General features: G+C 35.9%; 1 long non-coding RNA gene across 2 annotated transcripts; it reads left to right on the top strand.

The window, feature by feature from the left end:
* The first annotated feature begins 8,531 nt into the window (after positions 1–8,531).
* On the top strand, positions 8,532–15,772 carry LOC127841226 (uncharacterized). Of its 2 annotated transcripts, XR_008030802.1 has the most exons (3): positions 8,532–9,933; positions 10,576–12,406; positions 12,611–15,772. It is a non-coding gene; the product is annotated as an uncharacterized LOC127841226 (long non-coding RNA). The 2 variants fall into 2 exon arrangements; XR_008030800.1 differs by having other exon boundaries at positions 10,576–15,772.
* The last annotated feature ends 3,549 nt before the right edge of the window (positions 15,773–19,321 follow it).

The following is a 19,321-nucleotide window of genomic DNA, read 5'->3' as shown; positions in this document are numbered from 1 at the left end:
AAAAATGCTAAATAAATGCAAAAAAAATTATTTTTTTTTAGGAGGGGGGGGGGGTATTCTTGGGTGGAATGGTTGAACGGTTTTTCAAAAATAAATTAATTAAAAAAAATATTTTTGTTTTTTAACCATGTCTCAAAAATAATTTTTTTTTTGGGGGGGGGGGGCGGAGTGGAGTGGAGTCTAATGTGGTATGTCAGGTAAGAGTTTTATTTCAATTCATCAATCAAATCTAATCATTAATAAAGAAGTTATGGCAATTTTAGCAAAATTTAATAATTTGACCTTGATAGTCAAGGTCATTCAAAGGTAAGGGTCAAATTCAACTTGCCAGGTACATTACCCTCATGTTAGCATAAAAGTATTTGAAATTCTAAAGCAATAGCCTTGATACTTTAGAAGTAAAGTGGATCTAAACACAAAATTTAACCATATATTCAAAGTAAATAAGTAAAAAAAGGGCCATAATTCTGTCAAAATGACAACCAGAGTTATGCAACTTGTCCTATACTGTCCCTTTCAAATGCTTGTTTGCGAGTGTTCCAAGTATGAAAGCAATATCTATGATACTTTAGGGGTAATGTGGACCAAAACACAAAACTTAATCAAATTTTCAATTTCTAAGTATAAAAGGCCCATAATTCTGTCAAAATGCCAGTTAGAGTTATATAACATTGCCTGCACAGTCCCCTTAAGATAGTTAGTAAGTGTTGCAAGTATGAAAGCAATATCTTTGATACTTTAGGAATAAATTGGACCTTAACAAAAAACTTAACCAAATTTTCATTTTTCTAAGTATAAAAAGGGCACATAATTCTGTCAAAATGCACGCTAGAGTTATCTTACTTTGCCTGCCCAGTCCCCTCATGATAGTAAGTAAGTGTACCAAGTTTGAATGCATTAGCGTTGATACTTTCTGAGAAAAGTGGACCTAAGCACAAAACTTAACCGGACGCCGACGCCAAGGTGATGACAATAGCTCATAATTAAAAAAAAATAAAATAGATGAGCTAATTAAATGGTCATCATTACATCAATAAACAAGCGATGTGTTCGTCAGAAACACAATGCCCCCTATTGCGCCGCTTTGAAATAATTTTTTTTTATTACCTTTTTTCAAAATGTGCAGCTTCATGAGAACGCTGCTTTGAATATTATTTTATTTTTAACTTTGACCTTGAAGGATGACCTTGAACTTCCACCACTCAAAATGTGCAGCTACATGAGATCCGCATGCATGCCAAATATCAACTTTCTATCTTCAATAATGTAAAAGTTATGGCCAACGTTAAAGTTTTTTTTCGGACGGACAGACAGACTGACATACACACTGACATACTAACTCACGGACAGTTAAACTGCTATATGCCACCCTACCGGGCGCATAAAAAGTGTAAGCATCCTGTGCTAACGAAATACATGATTAACACATATACTTAATCATTTGCCATGGAAATCTAGACTGATATGGTAAGAGCTAATGCAAACAATATGAATACAATTGTCATCAAAATAAACAGGCAAAGAAATAAAGGATTCTACAGGGAACAACATCTTACCAGAAGGGTGCGCGGAGGGGGCTATATGAGGCGTGAACTTTTTAATAAGGCATGTTTATAGTAATAACAGAACAATTATGTTTGGAATATAATCAATTGTGAGATAGTGCACATGTATATAACATGTACTGTTTGAGAGAAATAAACGGTCTAACGGTCACCGTGGTGTAATGGATATGGTGTCCGCCTAGCGACCGGGAGGTCACGGGTTCGATCCCCAGCATGGGAGCGTTCCTTATATCTCCCCCCAAAGACACCAAGTACTGGTTCTAGGCCCAGGAAACGGACTCAAGAGCGTTTATATAAGCCATAGGCTTTTGATGCAATCAAGCTAAAATAAATAGGTTTAAAACTACCGGTGAAACTCCACCATTGTCCGTATTTTTTTTTTTTACATTTGTTGCCATAGAAACCAGAATTCTTGACGTAGGAACCAAATGAATTGACGTGCATAATTTCCATATTGCAATCTGTCCATGTTTCAAGTTTCATGAAAAATATTAAGAACTTTTAAAGTTATCGCAGGATCCAGAAAAGTGTGATTGACTGACAGACAGACAGACTGACGCACAGAGCGCAAACCATAAGTCCCCTCTGGTTTCACAGGTAGGGAACAATAAACATTCTCGCCAAGATAAATTAATATTGAATCCTTAATTGATGATTGGTTATATGCGTTTCCTACCATTTGACCTGGTCATTAATGTTGAGTAATTTGTGTAGTGTCTAGAGGAAAAACAGTTTTTCTTAGATTTGATATGGAAACCTAATTTTTGAAAACACATAACACATGTTATACTGAACTTGTACAAATTAACGTTAAAACCATCTTGTCTCTTGATCAAGTGATAAAAAGACTTCTATATTGGTAAAACATATTTTAATAAGTACTTTTCACAGAGCATGGCCCATATTGCTCAGGAGAGCTAACAACTTGAAACTATACAAGAATGTGATGACACCAAAACACCAGACTTCATTGAAGAGCAGAAACCCCAGTTTGCATTGGGTTTTACCTAAAGTCCTTGGCTATTAAGAATGGGTCTCCTGAATGCTTTGCCACAGTGACTCTTCTTGCCATGGCAAGGGGACTTACCTATTGAGATGTAGTGGCTGTGTTGGAGTTGGGGAACGTCGTTCTCTGGACCTGAACTTGTGAGATAAGGCCTCTGTAAACAGATAACAAGGTCATCTCAGAAATGTGTTAACCAAATAATTCAATGAAATCAGAAATGGCATCATTTATATCAGAAGTCAATCAATTTTTTTTAGTTAAACAAGTATACAAAACAAGAGTTCCGCGGTCGGAGATGACCGCATTGAAGCCGGATTTTTGATTTAAATGACAGGAAAGTACCTTTCGTGTTTTTGTCAATGCAATACTTAAATTACTGAAATATTGTTCAAAGGTCAAAATGAAATGTAAGTACTTTTCAAGGCATGAGCAAACCTTGTGTTATGTTTTGAATGCATGCATATACATGAACAACAATAACATTTAAGGTCACAAATATGAACTTGAATTGACAATTAGGAAAGTTTGATCTCAATTTTTTTATTAGCAAATTAGTAAGATATTGTTTGAAGTTTCCATCAATTTCATTATCTCTTGACCAGTGGTCATCTGTTAGTCATGGCAAAGTCCATGTCCAAGCATACGAAAGTTAAAACAACTTTTAATTTTTAACATTCAAGGTCACAGTGACCTTGACCTTCAATGACCTTAAAATGACCAATTGTCATCTACTAGTGCTGGCCAACCTTCATGTCCAGTTTGAAGACTGTAAGTCCAAGCATAAGAAAGTTATACCATGAAATAAGAATTTTAACATTTTTACATTCAAGGTCACGGTGACCTTGACCTTAAAATGACCAGTGGTCATCTACTAGTTCTGGCCAACCTTCATATCAAGTTTGAAGACTCTAGGTCTAAGCATACCAAAGTATTAACAACTTTAACATATTTACATCCCAGGTCACAGTGACCTCGACCTTCAAATGAATGACCTTGAAATGACCAGTGGTCATCTAAGTGTGCTTGCAAACCTTTACGTCAAGTTTGAGATTCTAGGTCCAAGCATACCAAAGTTACAACAATTTTAACATTTTAACATTTAAGTTCACAGTGACCTTGACCTTCAAATGAATGACATTGAAATGAATGACCTTGAAATGACCAGTGGTCATCTAAGTGTGCTTGCAAACCTTTACGTCAAGTTTGAGATTCTAGGTCCAAGCATACCAAAGTTATAACAATTTTAACATTTTAACATTGAAGGTCACAGTGACCTTGACCTTCAAATGAATGACATTGAAATGAGCAGTGGTGATCTTCTAGTACTGGCCAACCTTTATGTCAAGTTTGAAGACTCTAGGTACAAGCATACCAAAGTTATAACATGGAATAAGAACTTTAACATTTTTACCTACCAAAGTTATAAGAACTTTAACATTTTTACATTCAAGGTCACAGTGACCTTGACCTTAGAATGAATGACCTTGAAATGACCAGTGGTCATCTAAGTGTGCTTGCAAACCTTCATGTCAAGTTTGAAGACTCTATGTCCAAGCATACCAAAGTTATAACAATTTTAACATTTTAACATTTAAGGTCACAGTGACCTTGACCTTCAAATGAATGACATTGAAATGACCAGTGGTCATCTTCTAGTACTGGCCAATCTTTATTTCAAGTTTGAAGACTCTAGGTACAAGCATACCAAAGTTATAACATGAAATAAGAACTTTAACATTTTTACATTCAAGGTCACAGTGACCTTGACCTTCAAATGAATGACCTTGAAATGTCCAGTGGTTACTTACTAGTTCTGGCCAACCTTCATGTCAAGTTTCAAGACTCTAGGTCCAAGCATACCAAAGTTATAACAACTTTAACATTTTTACATTCAAGGTCACAGTGACCTTGACCTTCAAATGAATGACCTTGAAATGTCCAGTGGTTACTTACTAGTTCTGGCCAACCTTCATGTCAAGTTTCAAGACTCTAGGTCCAAGCATACCAAAGTTATAACAACTTTAACATTTTTATATTGAAGGTCACAGTGACCTTCACCTTCAAATGAATGACCTTGAAATGACCAGTGGTCATCTGTTAATCCTGGCCAACCTTCATGTCAAGTTTGAAGACTCTAGGTCCAAGCATACCAAAGTTATACCATGAAATAAGAACTTTAACATTTTTACATTCAAGGTCACAGTGACCTTGACCTTCAAATGAATGACCTTGAAATGACCAGTGGTTACTAACTAGTTATGGCCAACCTTCATGTCAAGTTTCAAGACTCTAGGTCCAAGCATACCAAAGTTATAAGAACTTTAACATTTTTTATATTGAAGGTCACAGTGACCTTGACCTTCAAATGAATGACCTTGAAATGACCAGTGGTCATCTGTTAATCCTGGCCAACCTTCATGTCAAGTTTGAAGACTCTAGGTCCAAGCATACCAAAGTTATACCATGAAATAAGAACTTTAACATTTTCGAGCACGCCGCCACCCCGCCCGCCCGCCCCCCCGCCCGCCCGACAACATCAATCTATAAGCCGAGATTTTTTCGAAAAAAATCCGGCTAATAAATGATGTTTGAAGGCTCTTGAGACAAAATTTGATATACACCAAACGCTTCATACAAGCATAGCCTACTATATAATGTACACTTGATATAACATTTTTCATCCCTCTGGAACCAATATTTATTAAGTTACATGCAACACCAATAAGGTGGGACAGGCATAAGGAAGGATGGAAGGAAAGACAGAGAGAATTTCAGACAATGGCAAATCAATACAACCCCCCACCTGAGCCCTTTCAAGGCAATAATAAATGGCGGCTTTTATGAATATTAACGATTACGTAATTATTTGTTTTAAAGTTAGCAGCAAGGATAGTGTTTTATCAATATATAACACACACCGCCTATTTAATTTGAAATTTGCAGTAAAAAACTGCACATTATAAACAGTAAACTACAATACCAATGAACCTTGTGGATTAAATAATCTTGGCCTCTAGGCATGATAGTTTGGAGCCCCAGGTTTAAAGTGGTGCCACCCTGTGGGTAGGACTAATATTGTTACGTACCTCTGCTTTGAGGTATACCGTTTTAAAAACTTTATTACTTATAGCTGTAGTGAAATAAGGTCACTTCCAGCAGCCTTGCTGTTGGGCTAGCTCTTTAGCGACGTGGTTAAAGTGTCTGACTACCACTCTGGAGGTCGTGGGTTCAATCCCCGGCCTGAGCTCAGTATTTACACAATAATGGCGACGAGTTAAAAAGGTACTGTGAATACGGGAGTCGGTCTGAGCTGTTTAATGGTTTCTGGTAGGGCAATGCGGTAGCAAGACATGCTGTAGCGGGCGTGTCTGGGCCTTGAAACATTAAAAGGGGGAGGAGTGTAGTGAAATAAGGTCACTTCCAACAGCCTTGCTGTTGGGCTAGCTTTAGCGACTGGTTAAAGTGTCTGACTACCACTCTGGAGGTCGTGGGTTCAATCCCCGGCCTGAGCTCAGTATGTTCACAATATAGCTTTCAAATAGCTGTTAATATAGTGTTACGCTTGTTCCATCCGTTTTGAAATATGACACAAGTTGAAAATAAACGTTCAAACAATAATTTATTCGTGCGAAGACAATAATCGCAATAAACAACACGTTAGAGAGTGACACAATGTAAGGTATTCCTAACCGCCAGCTTCCCGGTAATTATACTAGTGTAGTGTTTATGCTGTTGTCGTCGATCTCTTAATCAACAACAAACATGTACACAAATTTGGAAAAAAAACACGGAAGTGAATGCAGACGATAGTTGGAAAGAAATGGCGAAACAACGAGCGACCAACTTTACATTGCAAGAGAACACCCTCCTCGCTCATTTGTCTGATTTGATGGGTGAAGATAATTTGAACTTCGGTATGTCCCGGCATAAACTGGACAGACATAGGTTTACCAGTCGTAAGGGGCGACACGAATTACCCAAATCTACCCAAATCTTTCCAAATCTACCCATTATTAGGAAATAACACATTGTCTCGAGTACAAATAAAGCTTTCAACAAAACAATTATGCGCCACCGAGAAACCATTAATATTTTTGTTTCATTGTGAACTACAATTAGTACTCTACTTAAACCCACATATACAATCTACATGTATGTAGGCACCATCTCAGTAATACTCCTGTTTTAACATTACCGTTAAACACAGAAGACTTTGATATTTATTAAAAACACGTGTTTGTGTACCTTTCGAGGTAGAATAGGACGTTTGCTCTCTCCTAATGTGTTATTAATAATATTTTATGCACACATAAAAGATTTTATGTCATTGTACGATTTCTTAATTGTTGAACATTATATTGGTTCAAGCCTTATATTTAATTACTTGTGTATAACCTCAGTGCGGGGTCACATGGGCTCTTTTGACCAATCAAATTCAGTGTTGGCCATTGTGGCCCTTTGGATCCTTCTAGACTAACGTGCAATCCAATATGGTCGAAATTAACAATTACGCTCTTAAGCGATACTTCCAAGGATTAATTTTAATACGATATGATGCCGTTTCATTCCGTTTATGTGAAGGATTATCTCTCGTTGCACGAAGACGTACACCAATGGTGTTATCCCGTGTGATACTAAGTTTAAAGGGCAGTTGAACGAGTACACATGCTTATCAGTGCCGTGTGCAGAAAACTTTGCGATTTATACGCAGTCTACCGTGAAAGGTTTCCAAGATGGCGGCGCCCACAGCGTAATTAGCGCATATCGCCAGTCACTTTTTTATGCTGGTCAGCTACACAGTTGTCGCTGCCCTGTATCAGTCATACTGATTCAGTGCAGATATCCTCGATGTATCTAAAATCGCGATGTATGTTGATTCGCGGCCATTTGTGTTTTGATTCGAAATCTCGCGAGAGGTCACGGGTCGGTGATTTTAGTGACGTCACATTTACTACAAAGTGTACTCGATCGTATTTGCTGCCAAAAATGAAAAAATGAGATTTAAACAGGTATTTATCACTAGGTCTTCGTAGATGTACCAAAATTTAACATTTTTTGTTATACCCATTTATATTACCATGGATATACAATATTTTCTTTGTTTATCAAAAACTTTTTTTGACTTTTTTTACATGTCGGCTGCAAGTGTTTACGTCCATGAATGAAAGTCACGTGACTGAAATTGTATAGTAAGGTCAAGCATCTCAAAATATATGGTTTTTGAAACTCACACCTGTAACACCATTTTTTTGTTTATTTTAGAAACACCCACAGCCTATAAGGAAAAAATATCGACTTTATTCACCATCTTCTTTGATAAATGCTTTCAAAGCAGTGAAAGATGATGGAATGTCCGTTCTCAGAGCATCCAGGACTTATATGGTGCCAGAAAACACACTCAGGGACAGGCTTTTGGGGAAAGTTGACCCAGAAACAGTTGTAATGGGGAAGGTCCCATTGTTTGATGAGTTTGAAGAGGCCCAAATTGCAAACCATTTCAAAGCCATGGCTGATTTAGGTTATGGTTATACACAGCAGGAGTGTATTGATGTTGCTTCACAGTTTGCTGTGCAGTTGGGTAAGAGGACAATTGACACACCCCTGTCCATGATGTGGATGAAAGGGTTTCTAAAGAGATGGCCAGAAATGAGGGTTGTTAAACCAAGAGCACTTGATCATGTGAGGGCCAAAATGGCGAGTGAAAAGATGGTGTCTAACTTCTTTGAAAATTACCAGAAATGTTTACAGAAGCATGATCTCCAAGATAAGCCCCATTTGCTTTACAATATTGATGAGAAGGGTGTATCTATGATCACAAGCCACCATACATAGTAGCTAGTTCTAACTATTCTGCGCAAGCTGTGACCTCTGGCAAAGGTAAAACAGTTACAATCATTGGCGCTGGCAGTGCAAGTGGTACAGCAGTTCCACCATTCTTTGTTTTCCCGGGCAAGCGGATGAACAGTGACTTGTGCAAAGGGGCATCACCAGGAGCCAGTGGAACAATGTCAGAAAGTGGTTGGTCTAACACCCAGGTTTTCATTAAGTATCTGACCAAACACTTCATACAATTTATGCCTGGCAGGTGTGAATCCAAAATTCTGTTGCTTTTAGATGGTCATAGGTCCCATGTATCATTCCTTCTTGCAGAGTGGGCAAAGGAGAATGGTATAATTTTGTATGTTTTACCAGCCCACACAAGCCACCTGCTCCAACCTCTAGATGTAGCCTGTTATGGCCCATTACAGCGGATGTACCATTCGCGATGCCACAAAATTATCCGTGAGACATCAGCTGCCATCGCCCAGTATAATGTTTGTGATATCGTCTGCCACGTTTATCACAAAGCATTGTCAGCAGAAAACCTTCAAGTTGGCTTTCGCAAAACAGGACTGTTCCCCCTAAATAAGGATGCAATTCCCAGGGAAAGTATGTTTCCAGCCCAAGTGTATCATTCAGATGACACTGATGATTCTGATTTAACTGTAGAGGGAGGGCTACAAATTGGACCTGAAAATGAACACACCAGCACTTTTTTTGAAACTGTAGAACAAAAAATAAGATCAGTAAAAAATCAAAAAGCTAAGAAACCAAGGAAAACGGTTAGCAGACTGGTGTCTGGAAAAGAACTTACCAGTAATGAGGTAATGGAGGCCATAAAAAATCATGAACAAAATCAAAAACCTTCCTTGAAAAAATCTCAGGAAACACAAAAAGGTAAGCTCGCAGTAAAAAAAAAGTAAGCAAATTGTTGCAACAACAGCACCTAGTCCAGTAGCAGGCCCATCTTGTGTTGACACAGCAGTGGGCTGTTCCAGTAACAGCAGTGACAGGGATGAGGTTTCTGATGAAAAATGTTGTGTTTGTCACAGATTCCAACCAAAGGAACTGTCCGGCTGTATTTCTCTGACATTTGTTAAGTGGGTGCAGTGTGATGGTTTAAAAAATGGCATCCCATGCAAGCACTGGACACACCTTACATTCTGCACACCTGTAAGGTGTGTCAGAAGGGGTGACAAATTTCTGTGCTGCCATTGCAATAGCAATGAAGAATAGTTGAAGTCCAACAAACGCTTGTAAATATGTTAAATTGAGTTGAATTGTGTTGAAACATTTTAATTATTGTACAGTTGACACTCTTTATATGACTAATTAACATTACAACCCAATTACTCAATTGTATCGGCCTAAATAATAAACTGTGTGAATGACGTCAGATGTCGCGACCTTACATTCATCTGTCAAAATGGCGGACACTGTAAACATGTTGTAAAAAATACTGTTGTTATGGATTAGATAGCGCGAGTTGCAGGAAATAAATATGCTCCATTTACTTGTGTAATATTGGTTTCTTTCAACAAGGTAAGTTATACAATGCTTTATTGTTTGTTTGTTGCTAATTTTAATACAAAACATTAACACCGCGAATCAACATACATCGAGGATAAGTATTCAAATATCGTGTTAACATTTGTGCCTTACTTTAAGTTCTTGCTGTTTAAATTATTTTTTTCTGCCTTTTTAAGAATGATGATCAATTCGGGTCAGCTCTATATATCTTGTATATTTATTATTGTCTTATTTAATTTTAAGTTCAGCCTGGGCTTATACTTAATGAATATTTACGACACATTTGTATTATCAGTTTAGCTGGGTTTCTCACTGTCACATTAACAGATGTCATAACGTTTTTATGAAATAAACAATAAAACACCCTTTCATTTTAGTCTATATTACCATACCTCATTTATATGGTCAACATGTGTATTTTAAAATTCTTGTGATGTGTTTTGTTGTGCTATTGTTGTTAATGTTTTCTTTATGGCAATTATTTGGTTGTAATATTTTCATTAACATATCCTTGTTTAGTCTGTAACTACTAAAAACTATAAGTAATTTTAATATTCTTAAAAACTTCATATTCATACATATATCTTATTTGTATGTAGTGTGGTGTGTCTTATAGTCACACTGTAATTTTAACCTTCAAGTTTTGTCTTGTAGTCACATCTGGTCAGTCTATTTGTGACTTGTAGTCACAATAGTTCACATAAGGTTATACCCAAGGAGTGTCCGTAAAGGTGACTGGTAGCTGCGGAATCCCACAGCCATAGCCAGAGAACAGAAATATCCTTTCACGTATCCTTCAGTTAATGAAAAACCGTGTCTTTATGATGCCAAAAAATTTGCTGAAGTTTCTTTCTACATTTTTATTTATCAAACTATTTTCCATTATTATACTTTCATTAATGCTTCATAAGTGTAATATCTATCAATCTTAATTTTTAATATCAATTTTATGTACAGGTATATGTTTTGTAAACACATTTTGATTTATATAATTATATACATAGGTGTTTCAGCAAATTAGCAAGTTTCAGGTTTCAAGTATTTATGTACGTATAACATTTGTGCTCATTATAAGTAAGACATATGTATTTGTATCTATCTCTAAAACACACTCAAGTGTTATTGTCACTAAAAGCCATGCTCGCTATTTAATATACTATCATTTACCGGTATGTGTCTTTATGTACTTAAGTCATGAACAATGTGAATCATATTCACAATCTTGAACTCGTGGGTTATATACTACATATGAATTATAAAAAAGCGGCTCTTCTTAACATTTGATTATGTTTTCGACTAACAGTATATTTTACAATAGGATTTTGGAGACAATTATTTATAATCTCTTTCTCAATATTAATGTAATTTTTGTAATCTGTCATTATATTTTCAAGATTATACCAAGTTTTAATGATTTTAATCATCTGTTCTGTATGCTGCTGGTTTTATAATATATGCACGCTTTTAGTTATCATTTCAGGCCATGCCTACCTCTCAACACCGCAATACAAAGGACCTGTCCGCTGGCTGGCACTTCCTGTACAAGTACTACAAAGGGGCGATAAGGTACGTTTCCAGCCCTTCCTTTGAACACTACATTAAACCTGCCTACCTCTCAACACCCGAATACAGAGGACCTGTCCACTGGCTGGCACTTCCTGTACAAGTACTACAATCGGACGATAAGGCACGTTTCCAGCCCTTCCTATTGAACACTACATTAAACCACGAAAGACCCGAACGAACAATTACGGCTAGAAACAGGAAGACTTCACTCTTCAGAACATTGTGTATTATCTAGTGAACTTCAGTTTTTTAGTTCTCATTTCATACTTCTACATTTTTAATGTTATGTCCGATTATAGTTATCAGCTCAGGCTGATACTAATGGTTTAGTTCTCTCCGAAGTAAGTATGTAAATGCCTGATTTAAGTTTTTCAGTTTAGACTGATATTGATGTTATAGTTCTCTACGAAGGAACTATTTTTATGCAGGCCTTGATTATATTTTTCAATACTCGGTCTGATTTTGCTTATACCGTTCAGGCTGATATTGTTGTTATAGTTCTCTACGCAGGAACTATGTTTATGCAGGCCTTGCTTATTCATTTTTCAATATTTGGCCTGATTTTGCTTATACCGTTCAGGCTGATATTGTTATTATAGTTCTCTACGCAGAACTATGTTTATGCAGGCCTTGCTTATTTATTTTTCAATATTTGGCCTGATTTTGCTTATACCGTTCAGGCTGATATTGTTATTATAGTTCTCTACGCAGAACAATATTATTGATCTCTACGCAGAACTATGTTCATGCTGGCCTTGCTTTTATATTTTCCATTATTCAGCCTGATTTTAGTTATACCGTTCAGGCTGATATGGATGTTATAGTTCTCTACGCAGAACTATGTTTATGCAGGCCTTGCTTATTATTATTTTCCAATATTCAGCCTGATTTTAGTTGGACCGTTCAGGCCGATATTGATGTTTTAGTTCTCTACGCAGAACTATGTTTATGCAGGCCTTGCTTATTATTATTTTCCAATATTCAGCCTGATTTTAGTTGGACCGTTCAGGCCGATATTGAAATTTTAGTTCTCTACGAAGGAACTATGTTTATGCAGGCTTTGCTTATTATATTTTACAATATTCAGCCTGATTTTAGTTGGACCGTTCAGGCCGATATTGAGATTTTAGTTCTCTACGAAGGAACTATATTTATTCAGGCTGTGCATATACTTTTCTATATTCAAACTGATTTTCAGTATTCCATTCAGGCTGATATTGATGTTATGGTTCTCTACGAAGGAACTATGTTTTATGCAATCCTTGCTTATATTTTTCAGTATTCTTCCTGATTTTAGTTATTCCGTTCAGGACGATATTGAGGATATAGTTCTCTACGAAGGAACTAAATTTATGCATGATTTTAGTTATTCAGTTCAGTCAATGCTTATATTTTTCAATATTCTGCAGAATTTTAGTTATTCAGTTTAGGCTGATATTGATACTATAGTTCTCTACGAAGGAGCTATTTTACCTTAGTTGGGCACCAGATCAGGTCATGCTTGTACTTCTTACATGTTCCGTCTGATTCAGATATCTGGACATGCCATGTTTATATTTATCTTTTAATTTCTGCCCAGTAAGGCATCGTTGGGGTTTACTCTACCCCTCTAACTAAACTTATTTCTATTTCTTATGACCAAAATTGTTAACTTATTTTCCCTGTTTTTCTGATTGGTATGTGCCAATTTTACCGTATATGCCAATCTTTACGTGTAGTTATTCTAACAGTTCTAGTGTCAACACATCTTTCCCATTGGTACTTGTTAAAATACCAATTCATATGATTAATACCCTGATGATACTCCTGGGGTTCATAAACATGTGTGTTGGCGTATTATACGAATACAATTGCCTTCTGCCCGATCATCTTCATCTCCCAAAAGATGCTTCTGGGTCTAAGATTTTGAAGCTACTGTTGGGCATATTAGTTTTTCATATCTCTGAGTTAACGAGTATGTCGCCCCACAGGGATCTGCCACATCCCTAGGTAAATAATCATGCTCCACTAAGTCACACCAAATACGATCATTACGTTTCCTAGGTTTTGTCCTCGAAAACCATTACATATATATTTTCCATCATAATCCATTACCCTTTTTACTTTGCTTACTCATAAGCGATAATCGTTAGCCCAGTTCTTTCACGTTTTAAATCACGGGCTTGTTACCCGAGCTGTTCCAAATGGTTATTCCCACAGATATTCCTCTGGATTAATGGTATTTGTTGTATATGTCTCTTTAACTGTCTGCCAGTTTACATCTGCAGCCCAATTGTTTATTACTTTTTGATTGGTCGCTCTTTTTCAAGTACATTCCGAATCTTACTTTTGTCAAGGTTTTTCATATTATGTATATATGTTAACTGAAAGTTTATTGTTCCAATTGTCTTTCACTCATTTACTGGTACCGGTACTTCATGCCAATGCTGGTTGTCTGTCGGTTCCAAACCACAGCTCCATAGTTGTACTACACGGTACATTATTGCTTTCCCTGTTTATGTGTTACAATTATTAATTTGCTTTTGTTGTGTTGCTTGACTGTTTATGTTTAACCAACAGTTTAACCCCGCAGGTAACCTTTTACCTATTACCAAGGTCTGTTATTAAGGCAATGTTTGTCTTTTTTTATCTCATTGTCTGATAGTTTAAGAATACAGTGCCATTGTTTTACTATATGATTGCTTACTCCTGTATGGGTACATATTTTTACTTATGTTGTTCTGCTGTACAATCTATGTTTACCTGATAGGTAAAGGGTGCAGATTGTATTTAAATTTTACCAATACCCTTTTTTAAGGCCAATATGTGTTAAATATTTTTCATACGTTGTCTGATGGTTAAAGGAAGCCCCTATATTGTTTTACACTGGGTTCATGATACCTTACTACTTAACCACTACATTTTAATATTTTGCTTCGTCAGGTTCTTGTACATTTAAAGTTAACCTTATAGTTTAAAGCTGCACATTCATTTTCACCTCTTAACAGGTACCTGTACTTGGTCTTAATTCCAAAATCTGTTGTATACATCTGTTTGGGCATCTTGTTGGTTTAAGGCATCTCCATTGTATAACATATTATTGTTTACTTTCTTATCGTTACAGGTAATTTTTCACCTATAACAAAGGCCCGTAATTAGGGCCATATCTGTTGTATATATCTCCTATGCATGATGGTTTAGGGCCACAGCTCCATTGTTTTACTATATTATTGCTTACTTTTTACCGGTACATCTTTTTTTATATTTATTTTCGTTGCTTTGCTTTACAATTTATGTTTACCTGACAGTTTAAGGCTGCAGGTAATTTTTCATCTATTAATAAGGCTGCTGTTTAAGGCAAGTATCTGTTGCTTATATCTCCTATGTTGTCTGGCGGTTTAGTGCTCGGATCGGGGATTATACTATATTATTGATTGCCTACTCTTTTACCGGTACGTTGTCTTATTTTATCGTGTGTTGCTTTGCCGTACAATAAATGTTTACCTGACAGTTTTAGGCTGCAAGCAAACGTTTCACCTTTTAACAAGGCTGTTTATTAAAGCCATTATTTGTTGGGTATATCTCCTATATTGTATGACATTTTAAGGCCGCAAATACATGGTTTTTTCTTCATGATTGCTTACTCCTTTAAGTGTGCATCTTCTTACCTTACTTTTGTTGTTTTGCTGTAAAAGTTATGTTTCCCTGACAGTTTAAGGCTGCAGGTAGTCTTTCACCATTTTGACTAGTGCTTATACTTTATGCAAATATTGGTTGTTTAATCTCTGACCGGTTAAGGTCGCAGCTCCAATTATTTACATATAGGTCTAAGTCAATTTTGTTGACAATTAGGTTAAGCAGTTCTTATTAAAACTGATTTTTCTGGCAGTGTTTTTCTTATGGAGCATACACATAAAATAAAGTTATGCTTATTCTAGTGATCGTTGAACACCAATCCTATTGTTTTCAATTAATTTACTTCACTGTGTTCTATACTTTGTTATTAATTAGCAAATAGAGGATTTAAGCCTAGGGGCTCTTTACAAATCAAAGCTTATAATGCTTATTTGTCCTTAATTTTCACATTACCTGACCTTAATCGTAAGGCTACTTTTATATTCATTCAGGGGCAACTACCCCCTTTTCGAATTGCGGTCCTCTCCCGTACTTCATGGGCGGCGGGGTTCCCGTTCCGGTCCCCTTTGTGGCGTGTTTTTACCACCCATTATGCCTTTCTGGAAAGAATCTGTTCTATTTTTATCTTTTTTATGGCATTTTATAATAAATGCCCGTTTTCAATCAACAATATTGTGTTTGTTCTTTCCTTCAAGTCATACGAGTCCGTCCGGTCTATGACCTTTTTATTACCACCGAGGACAATACATAAATAATATTTTATGCACACATAAAAGATTTTATGTCATTGTACGATTTCTTAATTGTTGAACATTATATTAGTTCAAGCCTTATATTTAATTACTTGTTTATAACCTCAGTGCGGGGTCACATGGGCTCTTTTGACCAATCAAATTCAGTGTTGGCCATTGTGACCCTTTGGATCCTTCTAGACTAACGTGCAATCCAATATGGTCGAAATTAACAACCCACCTCCACCCCTTCTCCGCCATAAGGTTTTGACTCCCGTATTATGTATTTTTTTACCTGTGTGTAAAACACACTTGTTTCTTATTTTACTGTTATACGCATCAAATATGTGTCTTTTATACTTATTTTCGGCGTGTTTTTCCCGCCGTCATCACATTCAACTTCACAAATGCATGATTTTGTATGTGTATATGCGTGTGGCGTGTTTTTACCACCCATTATGCCTTTCTGGAAAGAATCTGTTCTATTTTTATCTTTTTTTATGGCATTTTATTATAAATGCCCGTTTTCAATCAACAATATTGTGTCTGTTCTTTCCTTCAAGTCATACGAGTCCGTCCGGTCTATGACCTTTTCATTACCACCGAGGATAATACATAAATGTATTGACAACTAATGCAAGCTGTAATAGATATATTTTGCATTATAGGTGCGGTTGAATTGCGTTTACAAATGTCCTTCTAATAAACAAAGTTTGGATTTTGTTTACGTTTAATTTTAAAGCCAAGTAATATTTTATCCTTGAGTATAATATTTCCCTTGTATGCGCAAGCTCATTTCTGATAATGTGAACAAAGGCTAGAAGTACGTTTCTAAATTAAAAGGCATGTCATTAATAATACGCCAGCGAGTTATTGTCCATTTATAGCATGTGATTGAATAACAATTCTAAAGTTTAACGACTACGGGAATAACCTGTATCTGAATAGGTTCTGTTTACCTGTTCCGAAGCATGTAAGATTTGGACACTTGCCAATAAGGAGCAGCCTACTGCCAAACATAAAAGTTAATTCGCAAGCATTGTATGGCTATGCATTGTGAATTGCATTTAACGTTTTAACTCTAATACATATATCTTATATCGACTAAGTGTGGTAAACAGAAAAACTTCGCCGTGTTAAGCGCAACGATTTAACGCTATATACTTTTTACTCGAGGAGATAGTTAAGAAGTACACATCCTTGATCCAAGTACATTATTTAATTTAATTTAACGCCCGCAAACACATTAACAGTGTGAAAACATCGCCAAAATATTGCATTGTAACGCAACGGCTAATAATTCAAAGTACATGTTTGGAAAGCATAAAAATCGCTTCGTATAATATAATTAAAGATCTGTTTGTAGTTTAAATTTTATTTGTTAATCACGAACATTAATAATTATATCACTAGAAGAAAATAAAACCTTTTTCCTCAAAACATTTCCAAAATATGTTTCAAGTAGGGACAACAATATAAGCCAGATTAACCCATTTATGCCTAGTGGACTCTCCCATCCTTCTAAATTGGATCAATTTATTTCCAAAATTAGGGATGTCGATTATATTTATTTCTTTATTTATAATATTTCTTACACAAATTCCTTTAAGCAAACAGCGCAGATCCTAATGAGACGCCGCATCATGCGGCGTCTCATCTGGGTCTACGCTGTTTGCCAAGGCCTTTGTTATAAGCGCTAGGCATAAATGGATTAAGGAGAGCGAGCAGCCTAATACATCTGAATACATATGTTGTATTTACCGCACACATATTTCATAATATTTCAACGGCACATTGTTCTTCCAGTTTTATTTGCAATTCATAAGTACGTCAAAGGATGCAACAAGTCCGCCTTTATTTACAATAAAAACACAACATTGTGTTCAGCAATTGGTCAATTTTTAAGTATGGCACAAACACATATCATATTTGTCATATAAACATGATTGCAATCGCATATGGTTTAGTCTATATGCATCCACAATCAAAATCCGTATTTAAATACAGCTATTATATCCCTAAATTGTTAATAGCAAAACAATATATCTATATCGTGTCATATGATTTGTAGAAAGCTGAGAGATCCGAAAAAGGCCGCACGTTAATATGAGGATTCGTAATGGGTGTTTATCGAAAGGTAAAATCTAATTTATTATTCAATGGCATGTAAACATAGTTTCGGTTTTCGAGACATGTTTTGTGTTTGTGCACTTACCGTAATGCTTGATTTACAGGCCTTTACAAGGTATGGATAGTAAACAGAGCACACATGCAGAGACGTGCAATACCGGCAATACGTAGCAGGTTAACTGTTGACGAGGACGTTACCAAATTTCATCAATACACCCCATACAATTTGTATGGCAGTCAATTAATTCTGAATTAAATCCAGCATACAAAACCCTGGATCTTTTTTTTTTTTTATATATTTACGTTTCGTTATGGCGCCAAACTGTTTAATGTAGAGCATTTTTTAACAGCGCAAAATCATAAATATATATGCTATTTCAAAATGACTTGTTTGTGCAAATATCGGAACGCTGAGCACGCAAGGAGTGTCCGAGGAGTGTCCATGCAAGCTATTCAATAGAAAAAAATGTTTGTTATTTTGCCAGAAAACAAAGCCTCGTTTGAAAAAAAACAACAAGAACTTTGAATGATATTTTAAAGAAGGTTTTAGAAAACTTAAACAATCGGACGGTGTATATAAATAAAATATTTTAAACAATAATGAACATTGTAATAATTATAAACTTAACATTTTAAGAGCAAATGATTGCACCCACATGTAATATTTCCTTTTGAATGTATGTGAAAAGTTGATGCAATTTTATACAATATATGAGTTGATAAGTTTATTTCAATAGTTGGGTAATTATATTTACGCTAGTGTTTTGGGCATTTAAAAAATCGGTAAGTGGAACCGCACAGCAAATTACAAGCACACACATTTTTGCATCCTACGTGTGCTATTCAAAATGATTTGACAAATCTTTACAAAACATTACGTACCTACGCCCAGATAAAAGGACACGTGTCAGATTCGACAAATACAATAACATAGCCGAAACAGAAATAAATATAAACTGGCAGTTTCAGTATATTGAATACACTATTTTTGCGACAATTATATATAACGCATATAACGAATATCAATCTAAAAGCAGTGCAATAAAGCCAAGATTCGTTTAGTATAATATGGTCCTTGCAAGGATCACCACTCAAAATGAGCAGCTCCATGAGATACACATGCATGGTAAATATCAAGTTGCTTTGTTCAATATTGCAAAAGTTATCAAACTTTACCCAAGGTGAAAGTTTTGGAACAGAATGACAGACAGACAGGAAAAAAAAACAATATACCCCCGATCTATCGATCTATGGCCATACAAAATAAAATAATGCACACATGATTTTTGTACATGTTTAAAAGTGAACTTACATTTTGAATAGGTCTATATAATTGATATTTAATATTATTTAATTTT

Source organism: Dreissena polymorpha, chromosome 1, assembly GCF_020536995.1.
Source record: "Dreissena polymorpha isolate Duluth1 chromosome 1, UMN_Dpol_1.0, whole genome shotgun sequence".
Taxonomy (NCBI): domain Eukaryota; kingdom Metazoa; phylum Mollusca; class Bivalvia; order Myida; family Dreissenidae; genus Dreissena; species Dreissena polymorpha.
This window is presented reverse-complemented; position numbering and strand designations above follow the sequence as displayed.